The sequence below is a fragment of the Sphaerodactylus townsendi genome, linkage group LG12, assembly GCF_021028975.2.
Source record: "Sphaerodactylus townsendi isolate TG3544 linkage group LG12, MPM_Stown_v2.3, whole genome shotgun sequence".
NCBI lineage: Eukaryota > Metazoa > Chordata > Lepidosauria > Squamata > Sphaerodactylidae > Sphaerodactylus > Sphaerodactylus townsendi.
The window spans coordinates 58918177-58928494 of NC_059436.1; positions in this window are offsets into that span (position 1 = coordinate 58918177).

Below are 10318 nucleotides of genomic sequence, written 5' to 3' on the forward strand. Positions count from 1 at the left end.
TATGAATACTTAATCATGCCTTTTGGGCTTTCTGGAGCCCCCGCCGTGTTTCAGAGTCTGATCAATGGGATTTTGGATGACGTCGTTCAAAGGACTTGTTGTTTATTTGGATGATGTTTTGATTTACTCCCATGACGAAGAATCACATATTGCTTTGGTCCACGAAGTGTTATCCCAGTTACTGGCGAATTCCCTGTTTGTGAAACTCTCTAAGTGCAAATTTCACAAGCCTCAGTTGGATTTTTTGGGCTACCGCATTTCTGCTGCTGGTTTGGAAATGGAGCCCACTAAGGTTGCTGATGTGCAGGCATGGCCCCCTCCTCAGACTCCTAAGCAACTCCAGTCCTTTCTGGGCTTTGCCAATTTTTACTGTGACTTTATCCCTCACTTTTCCTCCTTGGCTCTCCCTTTGACTGATCTTTTGCGTACCAAGGAGAAAGGTCCTGCAGCTTCCTATCCTGGTGCTCCTTTGGTTTGGAGCTCTGCTTGCCAGTCTGTGTTTGATTCCCTGAAAGCTGCCTTCACTTCTGAACCAGTTCTCGCCCAACCTGACCCTTCCTTGCCGTTCGTGGTACACGTTGATGCTTCAGACAAGGCTTTGGGTGCTGCCCTACTTCAGCAGGGTTCGGATGGTCGGCTCCACCCCTGGGCGTATCTCTCCTGCAAGTTTTCAGGTGCTGAACTTAATTGGACTGTTGGTGATAAAGAAACCTGTGCTATCAAGGTCGCTCTTACTGTGTGGAGGCATTTCTTAGAGGGAGCGGAGCACCCCTTTGAGGTCTGGACTGATCATAAAAACCTGGCTGGACTCTGCTCCCCAGGCCGGCTTTCCGTTAAAAAAATCCACTGGGGGGACTTTTTCACGCTCTTTCGTTTTACAGTTCATTTTTTCCAGGGCAAAACCAACTGTTTGGCAGATGCCCAGCCCTGCTTGCCAGAGGGGGGGAGCGCAAAGTGGATCCTTTGCTTTCCCGCACTATTCTCTCCCCCACCCACTTGGGCTTGGCTATTACCTGATCGCAGGCGAAGGCGGAGCCCCCGCCATCTGTATCTCCTCCTGGACCCCTTCTCTCCACCTTCTTGAAGGCGGGAAGTCCCCGGTGCCTCTTGCAGAGGGAGGCGATGGATTAGTATTACGTGACGGCATTTGGTGTCATGGCTCGCTGTTGTATGTCCCGCCCCATCTGCGGTCTCAAATCCTCCACCAGGGGCATGATTCCAAGTCGGCTGGTCACTTTGGCTTTGTAAAAACTTTGCATTTGCTTCGCAGACAATTTTGGTGGAAGACCATGCATAAGGACATTGACGCTTATATCAAGGGCTGCCCTATCTGTGCTATGGCAAAAACCATTCCAGGCAAGCCCCAAGGATTATTGCAGGACATTGAGCTGCCCAGTGGGCCCTGGCAGGTGATCTCCATGGATTTTATTACGGACTTGCCTTTGAGTCATGGCAAAATGGTGATCTGGACTGTAGTTGATTTGTTCTCTAAGCAGGCTCATATTGTACCTCCATCCCCACTGCTCAGAAACTGGCTGAACTGTTTATGCTGCATATTTACAGGTTGCATTCTGCCCCCAGGAAAATAATCACGGAAAGTGCGCCTAAAAGTGAGTGTAAGGAGATAACAGAAGATGGGCAAGTAACGGCCTTGACACCACCTGGTATTACTCCACATTCTACAGCAACTGAGAAAAGACAGTTAGAAATGCAGTTAACCCCTACCAACCTCCTCCCAGTGCAATGAAACAGCAGCATAAGCAAAGTCCCAAACCAGGCCTCCTGACACAGGGGTTTGCAATTTGTCTCCCGCTTTTGGAGGGCCTTTATGAAGTTGTTGGGCATTGAACAGGGGGTGTCCTTGGCCTACCACCCCAATCTGATGGGGAGTCTGAAAGGTCCAATCAGACTTTGGAACAGTACCTGAGATGTTATGTGAACTATCAGCAAGATAACTGGGTTGACCTGTTGCCCTACATGGAATATGCTTACAATAACTCAGTTCATAGTGGTACAGGCAAGACTCCTTTTGAAGTGGTCCATGGTCATTCGGTTCCCCCTCTGCCCATGCTCCAGTCAGGAGACGCCCCTGGACCCGAGGTTAAGGAATGGATGCAATCCATTGCTGATCAGTGGCCCCCTATCTTGAAAGCACTTCAGGAAGCTAGAGACTCATACAAGTGGCAAGCCAGTAAATGCAGGCGTGACTTCCCTCTAGTGGTCTACCTCTCCACCAAGAATCTCCGGGACATACATCAGCCCTCGAAACTGAGTGTGAAGTATATTGGGCCCTTTAAGATTGTCAGAGTGATAAATAAAGTGACTGCTGAACTGGAATTGCCTAATGCTTTGCATAAAATACACCCTGTGTTTCATTGCAACCTTCTGAAGAAGACATGTTCCCCGGATGTCTGGCATTGAGAGAAGAAGACTCCTCCTCCGGTCCGGATTGATGGGACTAAACATTATGAACTTTCTGACATTCTTGATTCTCGCATCTATCGAAACCGCTTGCAGTATTCGGTCTCTTGGAAAGGTTGTTTACCTGGGCAGAATCAGTGGATATTTGCCAAGGATGTTAAAGCCCCCCGCCTCGTTAAAGCTTTTCATCAAAACTGTCCAAGCAAGCCGGGGGGAGGGCCCTAGAGGGAGTGGAATGTCAGGACGCCTGTTATGGGGATTTTGCTATTGCTGCTTTCTGTATGCTGGGGGTGGAGGAATGGGTTAATTGCATTTTAACTGACTTTCAACTGTCTTCTGTATGATGTTATACTGTACCAGGTGCTGCTCAAGGTCAGTGCCTGGCCGTCTCTACTGTTATCTCTTTCACAGTTCCTTTTGGGTGCGCTTTCCCAGGATGGGGGGTGCAGTCCACTTTAACTACTGGGTTTTGTGTGGGCAAACCTCAGTTCTGGCATGACCAGCGAAGAACCTCAATACTCAATAAACTACTGTTCTTATACATGAGTTTGTTTCAGTTTTGGGGATTTTGACACTCATGTACCCTGTCACCAATGATGCACAGAGAGATGACAGTGCAGATCTAAATGTCAACCAAGATTTTGATGACAACCAAGAGATCCGAGATGAATCTGACAAACCAGATGAGATACCAGACCCTGCAGATGCTGAACCAATGTACTTACCAGCAACAGAGGGGGATGCAGCCCCAAGGTGAGACGATCTGAATGCACGAACAGAGGAGTGCCTCCCTTGAGACTGTCTTACCTTGCAAGAATGGCAGCAGATGAACCGAAGTCATGGGAAGACATATCCTACTTTCCACCACAGAAAGCCCAAAGGTGGAAACAGGCTGCTCTTGATGAGATGAATTCTTTGGAAAAGAATAAGACTTGGATTTTAACGAAATTTCCAGAAGGAAGAAAGGCAATTGGCTGTAAATGGGTCTTTAAACTGAAACATGATGCAGATGGCAAAGTGCAACACTATAAAGCTAGATTGGTTGCTAAAGGCTACTCTCAGAAATATGGAGAAGACTATGATGAGACTTTTGCACCTGTTGTCAAGCACACCACAGTCAGAACTTTACTAAGTGTTGCAGCAAGCAAGAAGATGCATGTTTAACACACAGATGTCAAGACTGCATTTTTGCACGGTGATTTGGATGAGATAGTTTTTATGCAACAACCTCCAGGATTCCAAATAAGAGGCAAAGACAATTACATCTGCCAGCTGCAGAGTTCTCTTTATGGTTTAAAACAGGCTGTGAGATCTTGGAATACAAAATTGAACCATATGCTAATTGAAGCAAAATTCCAACGAAGTGAGGCTGACCCATGCCTATATGTCAAGAACAAAAATGGAAAATGGACTTACATTCTAGCCCCATGGTGGCGAACCTATAGCACTCCAGATGTTCATGGACTACAATTCCCATCAGCCCCTGCCAGCATGGCCAAATGGCCATGCTGGCAGGGGCTGATGGGAATTGTAGTTCATGAACATCTGGAGTGCCATAGGTTCGCCACCTAGTCTATGTTGATGACTTATTCCTATGAGGACCCAGATGACTGCAAAATATTGATACAACACCTGAGCGAACAAGTTGAAACCAACAGCTAGGAAACATTGCTCACTACCTAGGAATTCAAATAGAAAGAGAGGAAGATGGCAGTTTCCTTCTCAATCAACAACAGAAGATTACAGACTTAATCAACTTACTGAATCTACAGGATGCATGTCCAACTCCTATACCAATGCAAATGAACTACATAAAGCAAGATGATCCAACAGAACTGCTTTCTGACAACACCAAATATAGAGAAGCTTTAGGCAAATTCCTATACATAAGTACACTAACCCAACCAGATATAAGTACAGCAGTCGGCTTACTATGCAGAAAGACTGCTTCACCAACAGTTAAAGATTGGAATGCACTCAGCTACCAAAGATGCTACAGGTACACTAATAGCTTATGTTGATGCAGACTGGGGTGGAGACCTAACTGAGAGAAAATCCACCAGTGCTCAGATCATTTTCTTTGGAAATGGTCCCATTAGTTGGTCAAGCACCAAACAAGCAATCATAGCAGCGTCCACCACAGAAGCAGAATATGTGTCTGCTGCACAAGTTTGTTATGAGTTACAATGGCTATGCCAACTACTAAAAGATTTAGGCATAGACACACCACTCCCTATACCAGTTTATGAAGACAACCAAAGTTGCATTCAACTATCTAAACAAGAAGATGTGAAGAAATGCACCAAGCACATTGATGTGAAGTACCACATTGTGAGAAAGCTGCAACAGGATGGCATCATTCAACTGATCTACTGCCACACCACCGAGATGCTAAACTCCTACCGAAACCAGCTTTTGAGAACCTTAGAATGAAGATAAACCTGACTACCTGAGTCAAGAAACATCGAGAGGGGGTGTTGGAAGAGAAAGACTGTATGCTGCTTCCTGCCTCAATTCAGAGGGGTTTTTACTAGATAGCCAGTGTCAAACCTAGGGATTGACACCTTTACTCTATCATGCTGGCTCTATCCCTTTGATGTTAGATTGCTACTCTCAGGGACTTCCTTCCTTCCACCTTCTTCTCACACACTTCTCCATCTTACGTTCACCATGCCTAGAAGGAGGATGGGTGCTCCATGCATCTGTCTCCATTTAGCTAGGATAGCTTAGTGAACCTATCTACCTACCTTTCTATCCAGAATGGAGTTCACTAATAAATACTCTTTTTATTAGATTAAAAACCACAAATGACTCCGACTTTTATTTGTGCCAAAGCTCACTCACAAGCTCACACACACACATGCGCAGGTAAGCTTATGCTGTGCTTAGCCACCAGCTCTGCTCATTGTGCAACGGGAAAACACATTATGAGGTGCTGTTTCTCCCTTCAAGAAATAGGTACCTTGAGATGAGTTCAGGAGCCAGCGAATGTGGTGCTGGCACTCCAGATCCCATGGACTACTCATACATCAAAGCCTTTCTTCCAGCATGGGCCTGGGCTGGCCATGCTGGCAGGGGCTGATGGGAATTGTAGTCTATAACATCTGGAGTGCCAAAGGTTCGCCACCACTAGTTTAGAGGATCCCAAGGCTGCTTATAAAATAAAAGAACAAAACACAAACATTACAAATCTATAAGTTAAAACCCACCCTTAAAATACCCCAGCAAGAGAAATAAAAAATAATAATTGAACCGCTTTAAAATCATTGAGCAGATTCCCAACAACAAAAAAAGTGCAAATTTTAGGTTGCTGGTAGATGGAAGCTGTCTTCAGTTTGGGGAGTTGTGCTTGTAGCCAGGATTCCTGCAGGGGGCAGCCTTATCCCCCACATTATTCAAGCAGAACATCACGCTTTGAGGATCAATTATTGGTAGCATTGGAAGTCAAGGCCACCCATGTGTGGATGACACCCAGCTTTACCAGGTCACATGGGCTGCCTGAACGCTGTACTCAAGTGACCAAAAGCAAATACATTGAAGCTGAATTCAGACAAGGCAGAAATGATGCTGGATGGAAAGGCGGATGAATGTCTTGGAGGACAACATGCTTGACTATTTTTGGTGGGATTCTGTCAGGACCCCTCAACTGTTCAGGGAAAGCACTTCTGGTTTAGCAAAAGTATTCAGAAACAGCGGTTCAAGTAAAAATGCCATCAGACATTTATTGACAGCACTGTTAAAACCCTGCCAAAATCCCTCCTCAAATACAGAAAGTAATGACCAGCCGCCCCACTCCAAGCCACACACCCCTTCTCAGAGAAACTCAACTCTTTCCTTTCAGCTAGAAAGCAATGTGGCACCCCCCATCTTGTGCTGCCCTATCCCAGCCAACACAGAAAACAACCCCATGAATCTAACAGCAATAATATAATGTGGATTCCTAGAACAGATTTTGAAGGGAGGTTGGAAGAGACAGGCAACCGTACCTGCCTCCCATCAGGAGGAGAATTATGGTCAGGCCCAGTATAGGACTGGGCATGACATTCGGCCCCTCCTAAGGAGACCTCCTGTCAAATTCCCTGTTCAGACAATAACTCGCTTGATAGTTCAAGGATTTTATTGAAGACAAGAGACAGACAGCAAAAAAAGGCTATTCTGGTGATTTGGTGCCAGAAGTGTTGATAATATAATGCAGCAATTCCAACCCCCACATGTGAATCAAAGCAGTGAAACAGTCCAGCCTGAAGTCTCGTTTCAGTGTGGAACTTCAAGGCCAGAGAACCAGATAAGTCACCTGCAAGTGCTAAACCTCACCCCAGCAATGGCATTCTGACATTTCCGCTTCCCCTAGGGCCCTCCCTCCGTTTGCTTCGACAGGCACAATGAAATTACAACACAAGCCTTTATTGGCATACAAAACAGGACAAAATTTTAAAACAAAACAAGGTTAAGAAGCGCAGTTAAAGGATTCGCTACTAATTTCCAGTATGTACCTGCAACTGTCTCACAAAAGAGCAGCCATCAGAGCTGTTCAGGAGATTGGGTATCTTATAACACTCAGCTGCCACTGAGAACATTGCAAGAAAAAGATGCGAATTCATGTATTTAATCGCGATCTTATTGTATTTAGGGCATAGAAACAGAGAATGGTCAAGTGTTTCCAACCGTAGTCATATCCACATGAACACACTCTTTGTAGAACTGCCCATATTCTTAAATCTTCCCTCCAGCAGAGCTGATATAGCACATGACATCTTGCAGTAGCTAAGGCTCTCCCTCTGGGTGGGATTAATCAGCCAGACCTAGAGATATGCTGCCATAATTCCCTTCCGCATGGTGGATTAAATAATGTAGTCGGAGAACAAGGGTTGTCTCTTGGCAAGTTAACGCAGTCAAATTATGAAAAATCAAGATCCAAGAGCCTATTATTCTTAACTAGTCTGAAGGCTTAGTTAACTTGAGGCCTCATGAATGCGGTTTAGATGTCTTTTTAACCTTTGTGAGCATATGAGTGATTCCAAGGGGAAACCAATAGCTTCAACCTTTCTAAAGATCAAAGTATACTATTCTGAAATAGTGATCTGATAACAGAGAGGGAATATAGCTATTGAATCCCACTAGAAAATTTATATGCAGCCAATATTTTGTGGCCCTTATCCATGGGAATGTCAACTCAATGCATGGCAGCTGTGAAAAAGGCAAACTCTATGTTGGGGATAATTAGGAAAGGAATTGAGAATAAAACTGCAAAGATTGTCATGCCCTTATATAAAGCTGTGGTGCTAATCAAGCACTTGAGTACTGTGTTCAGTCTCTATCGCCACATCCTCAAAAAAGGATATCGAAGAGATAGAAAAAGTGCAGAGAAGGGCAACGAGGATGATTGAGGGACTGGAGCACCTTCCTTATGAGTAGAGGCTGCAGAGTTTGGGACTCTTTAGCTTGGAGAGGAGACGTCTGAGGATATGATTGAAGTCTATAAAATTATTATGCATGGGGTAGAATGTTGACAGAGAGAATTTTTCTTCTCACAATACTAGAACCAGGGGGCATACATTGAAAATGCTGGGGGGAAGAATTAGGACTAATAAAAGGAAACACTTCTTCACGCAACGTGTGATTGGTGTTTGGAATATGCTACCACAGGAGGTGGTGATGGCCACTAACCTGGATAGCTTTAAAAGGGGCTTGGGCAGATTTATGGAGGAGAAGTCGATTTATGGCTACCAATCTTGATCCTCTTTGATCTGAGATTGCAAATGCCTTAACAGTCCAGGTGCTCGGGAGCAACAGCCACAGAAGGCCATTGCTTTCACATCCTGCATGTGAGATCCCAAAGGCACCTGGTGGGCCACTGCGAGTAGCAGAGAGCTGGACTAGATGGACTCTGGTCTGATCCAGCTGGCTTGTTCTTATGTTCTTATGTTCTTATGTTCTTATGTTCTTATGTTCATGCCAAAGTTTCTAGAGTTGTTTGGCCCATCTCTATGCACAACACAGCATAAGGCACACATCTAGGGAGCCCCATTAGTTTTCGAAGGAATTTGGAATGTAATAAATTAAATGATTTATTTACTGCCGAAATCCAAATGGGGGAACCGTACAGTAGCAAGGAGCCAATCGTAGGCTCAAAAACCTTCAAAGCCGCAGGAATGTATTGATTGCCTTTACTGTTAAAAAAGTGATATATTGCCATCATGTTGGTATGATACATGAGGCACAATGAAATGCTTTAATGAGGCGGGGGACTCTGATGTCATCTGCATTCACCCACTCATTCTGTCCAGGTGTATAGCCTTTCCAGGATACCAAGTGTTGCAAGTGGTTATGATAGATGTGAGAGTCCAGCACGTCCTGCACTTTGAAATGTTTGGCCCCATCAATACAATACATAGTCACATTCCTGCGAGTGGGGTGGGACTGTGTTGGGCTTCGGCCTGGTTGGGGCGGGGGGGGGGGGGGCTGTGAATCCTTTGACCAGTTTCTGTGGAGGGTGGTCGTGCGCAGCCGGCGGGGAGGGCCATATTGCTGTGTCTTGTCCTGCTAAAAGCACTCCAACCCCAGCTACTTCCACCCCAGTGGCTAAACCAGCCAAGCCATCTAAGCCGCCGCCGAAAGGGGGTGCCCATGCAGTGGCTCCCCACACTGATGGAGGGGATCAGCCAATTCCTTGGAAACCTCCCATGCCGGAACGGGTGAGTGAAGCTATCATCCTACCCCTTGTTCTGACTAACGGGCCTGGATGCCCAAAATTAGTGGTTCAAAATTAGATGGTATTCCTGGTCGGGTGTTAAAGGAATGCGCTAACCAACTGGCTGGTGTTTTTACTGGGATCTTTAATCGATCTTTATCCCAGTCCACCATTCCATCTTGTTTGAAGGCTTCCATCATTGTTCCACTACCAAAGAGATTTCCTGCTGACAATCTTCAGGATTATAGACCAGTGGCACTCACCCCCATCATCATGAAGTGTTTTGAAAAACTGGTCCATAGGCATATTAGTTCTTGCCTTCCAGATACATTTGATAAAGCGGCATCAGGTTCAAGCATATCGGACCAAAACAGATCTACGGAGGACGCCATTGTTACCATTAGTCTCCCCACACTGCTTTGACGCATCTGGAAACAACAGGGGAATTATGTAACGAATGCTCTTCTGGACTTTAGTTCACTTATTTAATACGCTGTATCTTGCCACAAAGACTGGTGACAGTAAACTTTGTGGGATCTTGGACTCTCAAGATTTCAATCTGTTTTGTGGATTAAAGGGGACTTCTTGTCTAGGACGATCCCAGAGGGTTAGAGCTACAGGAAGATCGGGTTTCCTCAGTTCTTACTTCCTAAATATGGGAATGCCACAGGGTTGTGTGTTGAGTCCCTTTATTGTTCTCCCCTCCTTTATATACATATAGATTGTACTCCTGTCTATCATAGGTAAATACCACCATTATCAAATTTGCCGCATTGACCTTAATAACGGTGGGTGGGGCTCATCTCTGGAGGGGATGAGTCTGCCTATCGGTGCGAGGTGGTAATTCCGACTGCTCTCATGGTGCAGTGGAAAATAACCCTGGTTCTTAATACTAAACAAGACAAAAGAGCTTATAGTGGACTATAGAAGGGGAATAGTTCAGAAATTCAGCCTCTTGGACTATAAATGGACATCAGAAGTAGGCGGGTAGGCTAGTTTTAAATTTCCTGGTGTTATGATTAAAGAGGACTTAACCTGGGGCATACAGACTGGCCGCTGTGGTTGAAGAAGGCTCCAGCAAAGAACTGTACTTTCATTCTGAGGACTTTGCTAAGGAAAGCTAACAACTGGATGGAAAACTCCTCTGAGGGTGTCCTTTACCGGCTGTGCTATAGAGAGTGTCTTAACCTACTGCATCTGTGTGTT